The 15,457-nt window shown below is 34.9% G+C and overlaps 1 protein-coding gene across 1 annotated transcript in view; it reads left to right on the top strand.

Annotated features, from left to right (window-relative positions):
• The window catches only part of LOC115445951, a 239,298-nt gene that overhangs the window by 104,858 nt on the left and 118,983 nt on the right, over positions 1–15,457 (top strand). The window lies entirely within an intron of this gene.

The raw sequence follows: 15,457 nt of genomic DNA, 5'->3' as shown, positions 1-15,457 counted from the left end.
ATCACATCACTACTGCTTAGTAACAATAATGGCTTAATACCAACTAGCCTTAATATCCTACAAGGTTAAGCCTTCGTCACGGTTCTAAAGTGGGAATATTCTAGGCGTACAGTTACTTATAAAATATTTGTCGTTCTTATTCTGACCCAAATTTACTTAATTTTACTTCTATAAACTAAACTAGTTAATGTGTTATTGGTAATAAAAGTAAATGTATTAATATTTAAAGTGGTAATATCATATGCCCTTAAGGTAAATATCCAAAAGTTTCACCAAAATAAGAATTTAGAGTAGCTTTTTAATTATATAAAATCTGTATTAATGTTTATTTGTCATAAGATAAAATTGTGCGTATCGTTGAGCTTAACTCTACAATACTTTAGGCTCGAAAACTCACACAGCTTTTCTTCCGCGATATAAGATTCGAGCCCTGAACTTCAAAGTTCACAGCTGAATTACACTGCTACCAGACTAATGTGGTTAGACATAATACATACCACATTGCCAAAGCCACGTACGACGCACTGACCACAAATTAATACAACATAAAACGTTTTTAAACCGAAGAATTCTTAATTTATGTTTGGATTTGGAATAGAATTTGTAAACTTAACTTCTTAAGGAAATTGGATGCAATTGCTGCATAGATGGTGTCTTGGATTAACTAAATAGGGTGTTTAGCTATGTATGATTTTGTGTATTATTTGTTTATTTATTTGACCTTTAGTGAAAAAGCATTAAAATCGGTGCGTGCGGGAGTGGGCACGTTGAGGAGATATCGCTTTATTCTTCAACATGCATTGTAATTCCTTATGGCATTACGTTCAAGTATCTCGACAATATTTTTTCTTGACACCATTTTACCGGATTTTTAAGAATTATAATTTTGAGCAAATTACAATTATTCCTTGCGTTACAATTGAAGTACATGACATAAATATTTCATAAAAATACTAAACAACAATCAAATACCCTATTGCAGGCTACTTTTTTCTTGAGACAATACCCAGCAGGACTTTAATATCGAAAAAAAACTTTCACGTGGGTGAAGTACCGAAATCATCTATTATTTCGATGTCCCAACAAATCTGCCAACACGCTGTCCCGTCGTCACGTCGGCATGTCCCATAATGGGCGGCCATTTGTCGCGGTATTAACTGAGTCGATAAAGCCACTTGGCTAATTTAAACCTGCTATTCTCACACCTACTAAGGTGTTATTAGACTAAACTGGACGTTTATTGTTCGTACTGATTTGATTATATGGGTGTAGTTTATCAAGAAGGATTAAATCCATAACCTCAAATAAACTTAGGCAATATTTTTTTATTTTAGTTATTTCCTATTCTTAATCTGTACTAAAATGTTAAACTAAATAATATACTCAAACTAGTTGACCCGAAAGACTTTGTCCCGTCTTAACTATGAATTTGCAGCGCGCATTCTGACAATCGCTGACAGTTATTTCAAACAATTGACAGTTATATAAAATTAATATTTTCGTTAAATTTTCTTAATTTTTTTAATTTTCCGCGCCTTTTTTTGAATTTATTCTTTCATAAGAACCTTCTTCTGACAATAGCAAACACAACAAAAAAAAAGTGTAATCGGTCCAGCCGTTCACGCGTGATGGCGTGACCAAGGGAAATAGGGATTCATTTTTATATATATAGAAGATTTCATAAAAAAAATTAAGCAGCAACTAATCATGCTCAAATCATATATTGTTAAAATAGCCAACTTCTAGTTATTCAAAGAACAAATAGTAACATTTCCAACAAATCCATAATTCCTGTGATAATTCATTGTGCCGTTAACCTCGGCAAGTTACAAATGATAGCCGTGTTTTGACATTGAAAAAAGTGAAAGCCCAGAATTTGGCGAAACGGCCATAATTTGGCCCATTAGCGGTCGGCGTCGCAAATTACAACATATTAAATGCGCACGCGATCCGCCGACCCTGATCGTACCACCTCTTACGTCAGAAAAGTTGGAGCGCCATTGAGAGCGGGAGCCCATATAAAAAAAAGATATTTGAATACTGAAAATTAACTAACTCTATTTGTGTGCGAAGTGTCGTGAAAATTCATTTCGCTATTATTTTTTTTATAAACATCTAACAATCTTAACAAACCTTTATATTTTATAGTATAGTATTTTAGTATACAATTTTGTTCCTCGAACCTTTTTCTGTCTTTGATGTCCTAAACCATTAGTTCTGTTTAAATTTTTGATATCATTTAGTTTTATAAGAATCAGAATTTATGAAAAATCTCGAAAATTGAATAACATGAAATAAGTACCTAACCATCAGAGTAAATCGTGTCAGATCGTCGTAAGAGCCCAGCTTCACCGTTAGAGAGCCTAACGGAACCGATTACAATTGCGGAAATATTACCAATGTTGCCAATTCCTAAATTTGGTTTCAACTATGTGCTATGTTGCCTCCATAAAAATATGGTTTTATTTTATTAAATTTCTGGCACCCGCTTATGCAATTCCGCTACAAAACAGACGCTACTCTCAAATCGGACGACGCGAATGATTGACATAATAGTTGTTTTGACTCACATGTTTTGTCTTCGTATGTTCTATCTGCAACCATGTTGCGGCTCACGGGTCGCCACACGCATTCTATCATCGATTACGGGCCGCCAAAATACCACTCGGCGGTCCGTGCCAACGTTTTTTTATTACGAGGATTTGTATAATGCATTGTTATGATTCTAATGAAATTACAGTCTGAACTATTGAATAGCTATATAATTGCTAGTATAGTCTAGCATTTATATTACGAAATAATGAGTTTTATTTAAAACATCGATTTTAAGTTGCTCGTTTTCTTTACTAAGAGAGAAGGCGTTTGATGGATTAAGCACCTAAACTATGTTTTCTGTCGAGTATTTCGTAATGCGATACGACTACATTAAGGTAAAAAATCATTTTCAAATATAACAAAGTTTAACATTACGATTCACTTGGATATATTATTATGGACTTGCATCGTGGGAACCAGGAATTACTTAAGACTTTTAGTCCCAAAACACGCATATCCGAAACAAAACACGTATAGAATCTTATTCCAAACAATATTCATTAAATATCTTCCTGTTTGTACAATATTCGTATGATATACAACATCACTCAACTCTTAAAACTAATAAACAAACGTGCTATAAAGTAGCATACATCAGAAACAAAGCGTAGTAAAATAGGCTTACGAAAAGCAGGATCAGCGACCATGATTTATGCCAAACACAGCATGTTACGATACAAAAATCTTTTGGAATCCTTCCAATACCGAAAATCCGTTCCAAAGGTCGGCTGAAGATATCCTATGATTTTATTGCTTTCAATAAACACAGATCCACTTTTACGTTTTCGTAAAATATTATAGAAATCATGAATAAATTACTGTGTAATCCTTTGGCCAGTTTCCACGGTGTTTATCACAAGGATAGGTGTGGGGCACAAAATACCACACGTGCAGAGTGTACAATTTACATAGTGCTTTTACAAACGGCTAACTAGTACTAGTGGTCGATCAATGGTTGAAAAATGACCATTGAATTTATTTATTTGTTTATATTTATTTATTACACTTCATATACTTTATTGTTTCGAACATAATAAATATTAATAATAATATATAATAATATCAGCCCTGTATTATATATTTGCCTACTGCTGAGCACGGGCCTCCTCTACTACTGAGAGGGATTAGGCCTTAGTCCACCACGCTGGCCTAGTGCGGATTGGTAGACTTCACACACCTTCGAAATTCCTATAGAGAACCTCTCAGATGTGTAGGTTTCCTCACGATGTTTTCCTTCACCGTTAAAGCAAACGATAAATTCACAAAGAATACACACATGATTTTAGAAAAGTAAGAGGTGTGTGCCGTTGGGATTTGAACCTGCGGACAATCGTCTTGGCAGTCCGTTCCACACCCAACTAGGCTATCGCCGCTTAACAAATAAATATTAATGAAAAGTAATTTTAAATTTACATGACCTAAGACCACTTCTAATACACGAAGAGAATGCGTCGGAGCGGCAGCGTTATACTTCAGTCAGAAATACACGTGTCCACATATACGTTCTTAACAACAAAATAATTTAAAAATTATTTACAACTACCTACCGTCTTAACATTTTTAATTTATTTAACTACCGGCCCATCAGCCACACCAATAGAATCGAAATACCATTTAATACAGTTATCCAATATAGTAGCTCCTCACACTTAACTACACCAGCTGTTGAATTAATAAGATTACAGTAAAATAACTGTCATAGATTGTCACATGAAATAATAACAATTAACCTAATATCTTTATTCACAAACGAAACACCAAACCATCTGTAAAGCGATTTATATTGCGCCGTTTTATCTAGAACACGATATACACCACATCATTACATGATCTTGTGTGTTAATAATTTTGTTACACCTCACCATTGTAGATAACATCATCCATTTAAATATAAATGTGTGTTTTGCATTTTATATGTGTTTTGTTCCGTTACCCTGTTTCCATTTGATATAACGAGTTTTGTGTTGTATCTATCGGTTTTGGTTTGATTGATAACGTATTTGTAATGTGTATTTGTAATATACGGAAAATACATAAGCAAAATAATACTTACAATAATTGAAACATACAATACTTACACAAGAACGCCGGCAACGACTCGATCATAAAGCAGCAGACCGGGCTGTGTGACGTAACTTGGGAGACGCGTAAGTCCAGCAGTGGACTGCAAGAGGCTGATGATGATGATATGAAAAATCAATGTCAATTTGAAATGAAACTCAAGTGGCAGTGGATAGGACACATAGCTCGTAGAACTGATGGCCGTGGGGACGAAAAAGTTCTGGAGTGGCGACCAGTGTAGGCACCCCCTCCCCGCCCCCCTGAGATGGGCCGACGACCTGGTGATGGTCCCTATGACGCTCAATGGGGGAGGTCTATGTTTATGTTCAGCTGTGGAAGATTCCCGGCTGAAATGATGAATGAAAATTTTATTGTCTTAAATATTATAGCTATAAATATCAAATTGAAAAAGTTCCTGTCGGGCTAAGTGATGGGCTTTATCAGCCTGCAGATTGGATTCGTGCCTAACATGGCGATAAGCTCGCCTTCTATAACAAATTGGGTCGAACACACAAGGGAAAAGTAAATGCCCTGGTTACACCTCTGTCTACTCCTTCAGAGATAAGGATGTGTATTTTTTTTTACTAATAACGCTCTAATCCCGTAGGGGAATAGGCACAACTCAGCTGTATTTGTCGAGGTTAGGTACTCATGTTGTGGCAATGACGACCTTGTTACTTTAGGGATTCGAATTTGATTCCCTGACCACATCACTGTGTTCTCTCAACTGAAAAGCTGCCATTATTTCCTTTATATTAACAAAACGTTTCTCTAAATGCTATATTCCCATTTAAAACAATCCTAATACGTAACTACGTGATCCCAGCCCGTTTCCTTAGCGGGTTGTTGGGTCGGCAGTACAAAATTAGGTGGGTTTCAACTATTTGTTACATAAACAACCGTATGGACAATTACGCGGTAGCATTAAATCACTCTGTATACGAATAAATACGTGCGGTTTCGAATGTATCCTCACTGGGAGGGATTTAGGCTGATTATAAAATTGTTGTCAAAAAAATATTATTTATTATAAAAATAATAGTAATCATTTTTAAAAATATTATTATATCCTTATTGCACTTCCAATTTGCTTTTAAGTAATACGCCATCTTATGTCTAATTTTATTTATTTTAAATTTAAATAAGGATTTTTTTACCTTGGTGCCACACGTGATAAGTCCGATGGAATGCATATTACAATCGAAATATAGAATATCAATAAACATTCCAAATATTTTTGTAAACACGCATAAAAAATAATATATGTAAAAATTAGTATATTATAAATTACACAAATTATTATTCAACCTTACTTTCAAACGTTAATATACACATTTGCTTAGTAATAGCTGTCAGATACTGTCATCGAGTCTAGATATCTGTTGCTAAGATCACAGACTTGCGGCTTTGATACGCTGATTTTACAACGCACCAGACTATGTGAAATTTCTAGACTTGTTCCTGATCTGTACGTTCTAATGTGCTAATTGCAGTTGCTTAAGTTCTGAGCGGATTATTATGTTTTTATACTAATTTATTACAATGATCTGAATTGAAAGTAATTATGTAGAAACAAATTAACTAAAGACAGGTTTATACATGTAATTATAACAAGAATTAAAATATAGAAATTCCTAGTGAGAGTAAAATGTTTGATTATGCAACTATGTTGCAGATTCGATTCTAGAGTATGAACTTTGCCGACATCCGGTCTAGGTGCAAAGTTATGTTATACCCAATATAAAATTACCACAAGCTGAAGTACGACCCTATCTGCATCTAATAACTTATAAAACACCACAGCTTAAGGGGTTGAAGTATGATCTTGCCTCCATTCAACAACTTATTTAACACCACAACTTAAGTGGTCCAGGCCCCATGATGCATCTAAATCCGTCCCTGCCCGAAGTAAATATAATGGGACGGTGGCTCTCTAAATTCTGTCGGTAGTCACGTACAAATCTATTTTTACGTGTGTAGAACCAAGTCTTTGATATCGTCGACTGTTAGTCGGCGCCCTTTGATCTGTAACGGTGGTCCTACATAAATCTTTTAGTGACAAATCGGTGTGTGTGATTAACAGCATGTTTTCTACGATACCTTTAATTTTAATTTATTACATTCCGGGCCTGTTCGACATTGTTTTCTTACGTGTTTAGATATTGGGTAACGTGGTGTTTTGATTATTGTATATGTGTGGTCACAATTTAAACACTATAGGGATAGATAGACAAAATGAAACTACGGCCGTGTTTACACCTTTGATTCATTTCTTTATATGGGAATCTATCGCAATGTGTAAAAAATATAATTCTGGTTACTTTTTGTCATAATACGATCTGTTAAAATTATTTTAATGGAGCATTCGAACTATAATATCAACTCACATCGTGGGACGAAAATAAGTTCATAAACTGTGGATGTTATTGCTCTGCTTACCCATTTAAGCATACAGATGTCAGATGCAACGATATATTCATAGGCCATTACCTCACTTAAATAGCGTCTAATATTTCAAACCGATGCGTCTATTCTCATCCTGTTATAGTAACAAAGTAACGAGCTTACACGACCGCAGCTTTTCACCATGCCAAAATAAGCTGCCAGTAAGTCAAGTTCACTAAACTAATGTAAACAGCCCGACAAATATCCCCGATATGCGCAAACATTATTTCTACTTATTACTAGACGTATCTGAGGGATGGTGACAGTTGGAATCGATTCTTTTAAGTGAATAATCGATTTGATGTTCGATATTTGATTTCCAGTCGAAATGCTTCTACTATAATTATTGAATTAGATTTTCCTGCGAACCATGATAAAATTCGACGAAGACGATAGCACAGACGTATTCTATATTCTTCCTGGTAATTTATATTAAATAGAAATTATAAAATTACATAGGACTTTCACAGTTTTTACTTCGCCAATAAAAGCGCGTAAGTTCAACGTACAAGAAAAAACAAAAATTCACATAATATTATTATATGGTAGTTGATTTACAATTTTTCCCACAATAGAAAAATCGATTCACTGACTTCAATCGATACTCGATTCTAACCCGTTCGAAATCGATTTTTAAAAATAAGCAACATATTACCGGATTGGCGTCCTCGCAACGAGGCGAGCGCCGGCGCACGCGGCGCATGCCGCCAACAATTGGTCTTTATTAAAATTTAACGACTGTTTTACGATAGCGCGGTGGAAATTAGACGCAGTTGTAATATGATCGCGAGTGGATTAAGTGTTGACGCCGGATGCATTAGTTATAGTTTCTGTAGTATATAGATTCGAAATAAGCGTTCAAGAACTATGTAGTCGATTAATATAAATATGGATGAGGATACTAGTAACATGAATTATTTCATAATGGGATAAGGTCAAAATTTTAAGAAATGAAGGCTGTGTCATGGCATCGTGTGCATAATAATGAACTGATTACCAAAGGCTTTATTGTTAGTCAACCAATTTTATAAAGAGGTTAGATTTCAGTTCTATATCGAATACCACCCAACGACGCCTCACACAATCATAAATACCTAACTTATTTTTAGAATATTTACACACACAATCTTCAAAGTTCAATTAATCCAATTGAATCCTTTCTGAAGACTATAAAAAGTCTGTTATACATAAATCATATTACAATTAATGGGAGGACCGATTCAAAATTATAGATAAATCGACCCAAATGTCCCACATTACATTCAATTATTCACATCTCTGTGACACATGTTTCAAACGCTCGTAAAAACGGCATAAAATCGCACTCTAAAAATTATAATTTATGATCATTGGACGGCGTATCTCACGTTCGTACTAGTTTTGACAATTAGATGTAATTGTAACTTGTACATAAGTGTTTCAACATAGATAACATGGTTTGGTGGTTGGGACATTTTCTGGTGTTGAGTTTGGAGATGAATGCCCAATGAAGTCGACTCTTCTTGCTTAGAGTGAACAATTATTATTAATTATTAACCCTGATAAAAAAGTGAAAACGATAGTTATCACTGTATTTAAAGAATAAGCGTTAAAAACTCACTCAAAGAAGTTGTTTTGGTATCCCATCTTACCATAAATTAATTTCAATATTGTCAGAATTAGATATGTAATTTACAATTACATATCACTATCTTGTTATATATATTGCCCAATTAAACAATTATAATTGTTCTTTGAACAAAATATACTATTATTATAATCGCCACCCCATGTTGATAACCCCTGTCAAAACTTATGTTTTAATAACATTTGAGCGCGATGTCGTCGACCTCAGATTTTCAGGCGTGTTTATGAAAACAATTTCCCACACAAATTGTTTTACTTAAACACAGTAACACGAGTGCAGAACCTTTGTCCGTTGCTGTTTACAATTTCCTATTTTAGATACCACACACACTTAGTTCCTCTTATGCTGTTTCTAGCTCAAAATTAAAACCATCATAATAGTTTTTGGGTTACGGTTTTAAATAAATTATTATTGAATAAGATTCCTATTAATTTTATTATAATAGTGGAGTACAATCAGTGTGTTTGTTACATGCTGTCACACAGAGAGAACGATTAAATACACATTCTAGTGACAAAGTGAAAAATACTTTTTTAATTTAACCGAACATAGAAGCAGATGCATTAAAACCTCTATTAGAGAATTAATTTTCTAACAATATTAATAATATCCTCAATTTTTTTAAACGTTGCACGGTATAGAACCATTTTAGGCTTACAGGTGTAATTCGGGCTCTTCTAAAATAAAGATTTTTCGGTACATTCACTTTACCGGCGTGTGTGCAAATGTACGACGATATTGTTGTTGGACTACGGCTGTTAGTATACTGAATATTATGCTTTAAATATTGGGCCGAATATACTTATCACTAGCGTCAAATCGTGTATACTTGCGTTGATATGGAAATATTTTATTGTTTCTAAGTAACCACAATGAAGCTTTTAATTTAAAGCAAAACATTAAGTACAACTTCCGTGTTTCGTTGGATGCACTGTATTTTTTTAACTAAACTTACATGAAAAACTTATTCATCGATGTATAACAAATATTACAAACGTATAACATGCGCCTAAAACGACACAACATAATTTCAACAAAACAAATACAATTAAAAATACATGTCAAACTAATAACCGTCGATTGTTGACAGTGCGTGGACACACTAACGGATCGACCTGTCGGCGCCACATGACATCACTTTCATGTAGTTTCTGCGTATTTAACAATGGTTTTGACATGGCACGTGTCATACTGGTATTTTGACGGGCCTCAGTGACGGACAAAGAACGGTGACGGCAAGACATTGTTTGATCAAAGAAAAGTACATTGAAAAGAAATGAAATGCGTCACAAAATCCTTTAATCCTTATATTTTTTTATTTTGAATATCAAAACCACGTAGCAATGGTAATGAGGCCAGATTAGTCCACTTATGCAGTTGTCAATCATCTTACAAAAATAAATATTAAAATAAGTCGTGTGGCTGCAGCGCGGCGTTCGCGCGGCAAACGTAAATACATATAAAAAGACACCTGCGATACTTGTGCTGCTCTGAAAGCGCACTTAGGTCTTTTATTTCCGCGTCGTTTAAAATTTTTATGAATTAATGAAGCAGCGCGGCTAATTGAAAGGGCTCTACAATCCAAAAATTAGTTTCTAGTTTCAGAGACACATCGTATTTGTCTATATTAAAAAAGTCAAAAGAAATATGGCTAGAAAGCGACAAATTTTCCAATAATAATATGCATTTTTCTCGTGATTTAACAGTCATTTCCATAAATTTTTATTACTAATAAATTATGCATAAGAATTTATCAAAATAATAGGCTATAGTAAATATTTAAAATCAGTGATTTAGACGTTTTTAAATTAAATCGAACCATACATTTTGTTGCTTTTTTTCCTTTTAAAAAAGAAACAAGCAGATTGCCTCATTAGCCATAAAGACGCCCCCTACGTGGCCTTAAATTATATAATAAACTACTTACCGCACATTACTGCACGGCACTTATTTTTCCAGACATTAGACGTAAAACCTTATAATATTCAATAGTCACACTACTGGCTACATTATTGAGGTGAATCTCACTGTGTTACGCCGACGTCACATTGGAGTGAAAGCACTTCAGATGGGACATTTCCCATCTTGGGAATCTTCAAATCACCCATCAGTCCAAGGTCGGTATAAACCACCAAATACTTTACATATTGTACGGCCATAACCCATTAAGATCGATAAATAAGCCTCGTAAAGCAAATATTTCATAAACAATTTAGTCGAAACCTAAAGACGCCGCGAATAAATTCAAAGGCATGCGTTCTATATATTTTTTGTTGAAACATTCTTAGAATTGGTCTGTGATATTCTAATGGACAATGTGTCCAATAATTCCATAGTTTATTAGATAGTTGGGACAAATGATGTTTTTTGAGGTCATTGGAAATCAGCTTAATTTTTATGGATACTTGATGAGTCCTGATTTGTGTGTTATTTTATGAATTGAATGTGTCTAAGTATATTTAGGATACCTAACTAGGCAACTGATGTGTTAACGATGAATAATGTGTCGAATATTTTATTTCATGCCCAGAGAAATGAAATTAAAAAAATAATTGTAATTTTAATTTCATCATGTGATATGACTGCACCTAATACGATTACAATAACATGCATATATTTTTGGGAAAATTTTACACATATGATGTGGATAGTTAATAAAACTATTTTTTGACGTAAGAGTTTCTGTTATGATGCTTAAAGAGATCAATGAAATTTTGAATTACAAATTGAGTAAATCGAATAAAGCGGCGATAGCCTAGTTGGGTGTGGAACGGACTGCCAAGACGAATGTCCGCAGGTTCAAATCCCAAGGGCACACACCTCTGACTTTTCTGAAAAACAAAAAAATCATGTGTGTATTCTTTGTGAATTTATCGTTCGCTTTAACGGTGAAGGAAAACATCGTGAGGAAACCTGCACATCTGAGAAGTTCTCGATACGAATTTCGAAGGTGTGTGAAGTCTACCAATCCGTACTAGGCCAGCGTGGTGGACTAAGGCCTAATCCCTCTCAGTAGTAGAGGAGGCCCGTGCTCAGCAGTGGGCAAGTATATAATACAGGGCTGATGTTATAAATCGAATAAATCTTGAAATACCTACTTTGAATGAATTATTATTATACACTCATGCCTTTTTATCACCATAGGGATAGGCAGGAGCGAAACTGGTGCATCCACTTTTCACCGTGTGTATTCCGTCCTATAATGTAATAGGACGCGAAACTATCTCTACTCAATAGAAAAACACAATATCAATTTGTCCAACCTGGGTATCAAACGCAAGACTTCAGCATCCAAATCATAAACTCTTTTCCAATCTGAATCATGCCAATTCGCCTGATAAAAATGAACGGTTCATAACTCAAAGTACGCAAGCACTTACTTATGTATGCAATGCGGTGTGAACTATGAGTTATTCGAGCAGTCACAAGTTCATAACACCCGTGACAAATTCAGCGGGCAGACATCAAAACAATGACGGTGCCGGCATAACAGCGCGAGAGGTAAGCGAGCGCGGTTAATTTAAAATTACCGCGTACAATGTCGCAAAAAATCAACATTCCCTGTCATTTTCTCGGGAGTAGCTGATTGGTTGAGAAACACGTGACTGGTGCATTGGTCTCTCGATCACAAACAGAAAAAAATTGACGAAATCGAGGACGATTTAGTCAATTTTTAAACCCGACTCGTACGAGTCGGTTTTTTTTGGGACATTGTAAAAGGGCTGTTCATTTTATAAATTGTTCTACATTTAAAGTTCTTTGAAATTAAATCTCCTGTAATTTATTCGCGTTCATTTATATTGATATTGGGGAACATGCATTTCGACATCAGTCTTAGAAAAGTATTGTACATCTCCACAAATTATTCATTTCACGAATCTATTTTATTAAAAGTAAAATTAATATCTATTTTAGTGTTAAAATAGATTATGCTTAGGCAGACTATAAAAAATCAAATTAAACTAATAGCATAAGTGAAGGAAAATATCTTGAGGAAACCTGCATATCTGAGAAGTTTAGTCTATTAATCCGCACTAGATCAGCGTGGTGGACTAAGGCCTCTCAGTAGCAGAGGAAGCCCGTAACCAGCATTGAGACAATATATAATACAGGACTGATATTATTTATAATAATAGATCCGTTTTCCTTTTATTCTGATAACTGAAAAACGTCTCCAAGTCCCTTTCTGTTAGTAAGATAGCGTAATTTTATCGCTTCCAACTCCTCCCTTACACCACAAAACAACACCGTTACAATTGTCCCATCATAAATAGGTATCGACATGGGTAGGAAACCGCGCATCGCTCTGCGGTCTGCCTTGACTCATTCATATAACTAGCTGATTAGGTCAGTGCATTCCTCTGAAATGTAGGCTACATATCTTTTAAATTATGCGGGCTAAGGTGTACTAACTTTTCGGCATCAAAGGCATCTCCTAGCAAGCAAGGTCACACTGGTGCCAAATTTCTCATATGTGAGTGTTCGCCTGGGTAGGTACCACCGCAATACCACCGTCTATTTCTGCCGCCCAAGCAGCAATGTTTAGTATGTGTGTTTCGGTTTGAAGGACATTGTAGCCAGTATACCTACTGGACATAATAAGACTTAACATCTAATGTCTTAGGATGGCGAGTGCAATAGTATACCAAACAATACTTTACAATTCAAGGTGTTAGATGGTGTTTCTACTGTTTATAGGCGATCGTATCGCTTACCATCAGGCGAACGACAAGCTCGTTTCCTCATTCAAAAATAAAAAAGATTGCGTACATCAATGATTACTACCGCCAAGTTTTATTGATACGCTAGTGTATTAAAATTAAGATTATGATTTGATTCCTAGGTTTGAGGACCGACAATCCGAATTTTTTACCAGATATGGCGATAAACTTGCCCTTATTATGTGGCGGGCAGGAAAATATGCTCGGGGAAAATGAGATCTCTTTTTGAGTTCCTACGTACTCTTTTGGATATTATACCCTGTATTTATCTCATATGTATGTTCTATAAAAAATAATTTAAATTCTTAAAATGTCCGTTTTGCTTTATTCAAGTCCGATCTATTCCTAGCGTTGTTAGTTGTTACGTCACAGTTTACGAGTAATTTAACTGTAGTTAAAAGGCAGCAAATCAACCGAAAGGTTAAGTTAGGTTATTTATTAGCACAATAAAACGAATGTAACGAAAGATTTACTGTGTTTTATAAATTCCCCATTTGTACCAAATAATAGATAAAGAAAATAGATAGAAGGGTAACTTTCTTTTTCAACAAATTGCTGCTGGTAGGATATATCCGCCCGGATAGCGACCACCATACACAAGGTAAAACCCGGTAAAATTGTCAACGTAAGTGTGTCGCTTTCCGTGATTAAACTATGTATATCCGGATTCAAAGAGGCCGGCATAATTGTTTCGACTGGCGAGGGGTAACTCTCATTAGTCAACACTTTGGACCCGCTTACGATCAGATACAGAGAGATCACATTGCTGTGCTCATGTAATAAAAGTATAGTTTCCGAAGTAGAAGTAAACCACCCCTTGAAGAAAAGACTAAAGACATTTTGTTTCAAAGTTGTGACAAGCATACGCATAAACATAGAAACATAAAAACAGACCTGCTTGGGTAGGTCGATAAGGGATCTTGAACTCTACTGTTTTGTAATAAAGCTGTTTGTCGTTTACGTGAGGCGAACACAGTTTAATTTAACAATGAGATCAATTACCCGTGTTGAAGCAGGTAGACACTTACTGGAAGGCTAGCTTTGCACGTGGCTTTGGTTGTGTTTTAATAAAATATTAATAACTCAAAGTAAGGACTGAGTTGGGGGCGTAGATGTATTACGGTAAAACTGCAGTGCTGAGATCTCGGGTTCGATTCCGCGTCGGGAAGAGGTTTTCTACTCAATATTAGCCCGGAGTCTGAAATTTTTGCCCGAAATGGCGCTAGTCTGGCCCCCTATTACATCATGGGACGGAATAAACACGGTGGAAAGTGGGAGCACCAGTTACGTCTCTGCCTATCCCTTTGGGGATGAAATCCATGAATGTGTGTGTATGTGTGTGTGTGTATGCCAAAATATCTGAAACTTCACTCATCGAAACCTATATAGTCGGTAAGTAATATAAATTGTATATTTATCTACAAATATAAACCTTCATATTAAATTTTATGTATAAACGGCGAAATTATAAACGGACCTAAAAAATAAAAAATTATATTATTATTTTTAACTCTATAATATTTTATATTAAACCGTACAGACTAACACGCCTTTGCTTTAAGTTTTACACAAAACAAAAGATATTCCAAACGTTAACATATTTTGCATTTCACTGACTTGCATTCTCTACTATGTAAAGAATGGCCTCTCTCTCTACCAAGTAGATTTAGTAAGAGATGGGTAGAGTATTCTTACTCGGTTAGCACAAATTAAGCTTTCCTTTTAATGAAAGCTGGTAATAAAACATAAATAGGTGTTATTTAAATGACAATCTTATGTTTAATGCTGTTGGTGCTAAAGTTGATTTATGACTAATGATCTCTGGATCATAACAAGCGGGAAACTGATGTATCATCTGGTATACCTTATTCAAGGAACCAAAATATATAGAAGCTACCTAGTTTTTGTATATAATGATGTAATTGACTGATTTAAAAAAATAAAAAAGGTTTTTTCGATCTATATGGTGTAGATAAGTAATAAGACAAGCTTTTATTTATTTTTTTTA

This window comes from Manduca sexta, chromosome 8, assembly GCF_014839805.1.
Source record: "Manduca sexta isolate Smith_Timp_Sample1 chromosome 8, JHU_Msex_v1.0, whole genome shotgun sequence".
Taxonomy (NCBI): Eukaryota; Metazoa; Arthropoda; class Insecta; order Lepidoptera; family Sphingidae; genus Manduca; species Manduca sexta.
The sequence above is the reverse complement of the archived record's forward strand: the minus strand, read 5'-3'. Positions and strand labels throughout refer to the sequence as shown.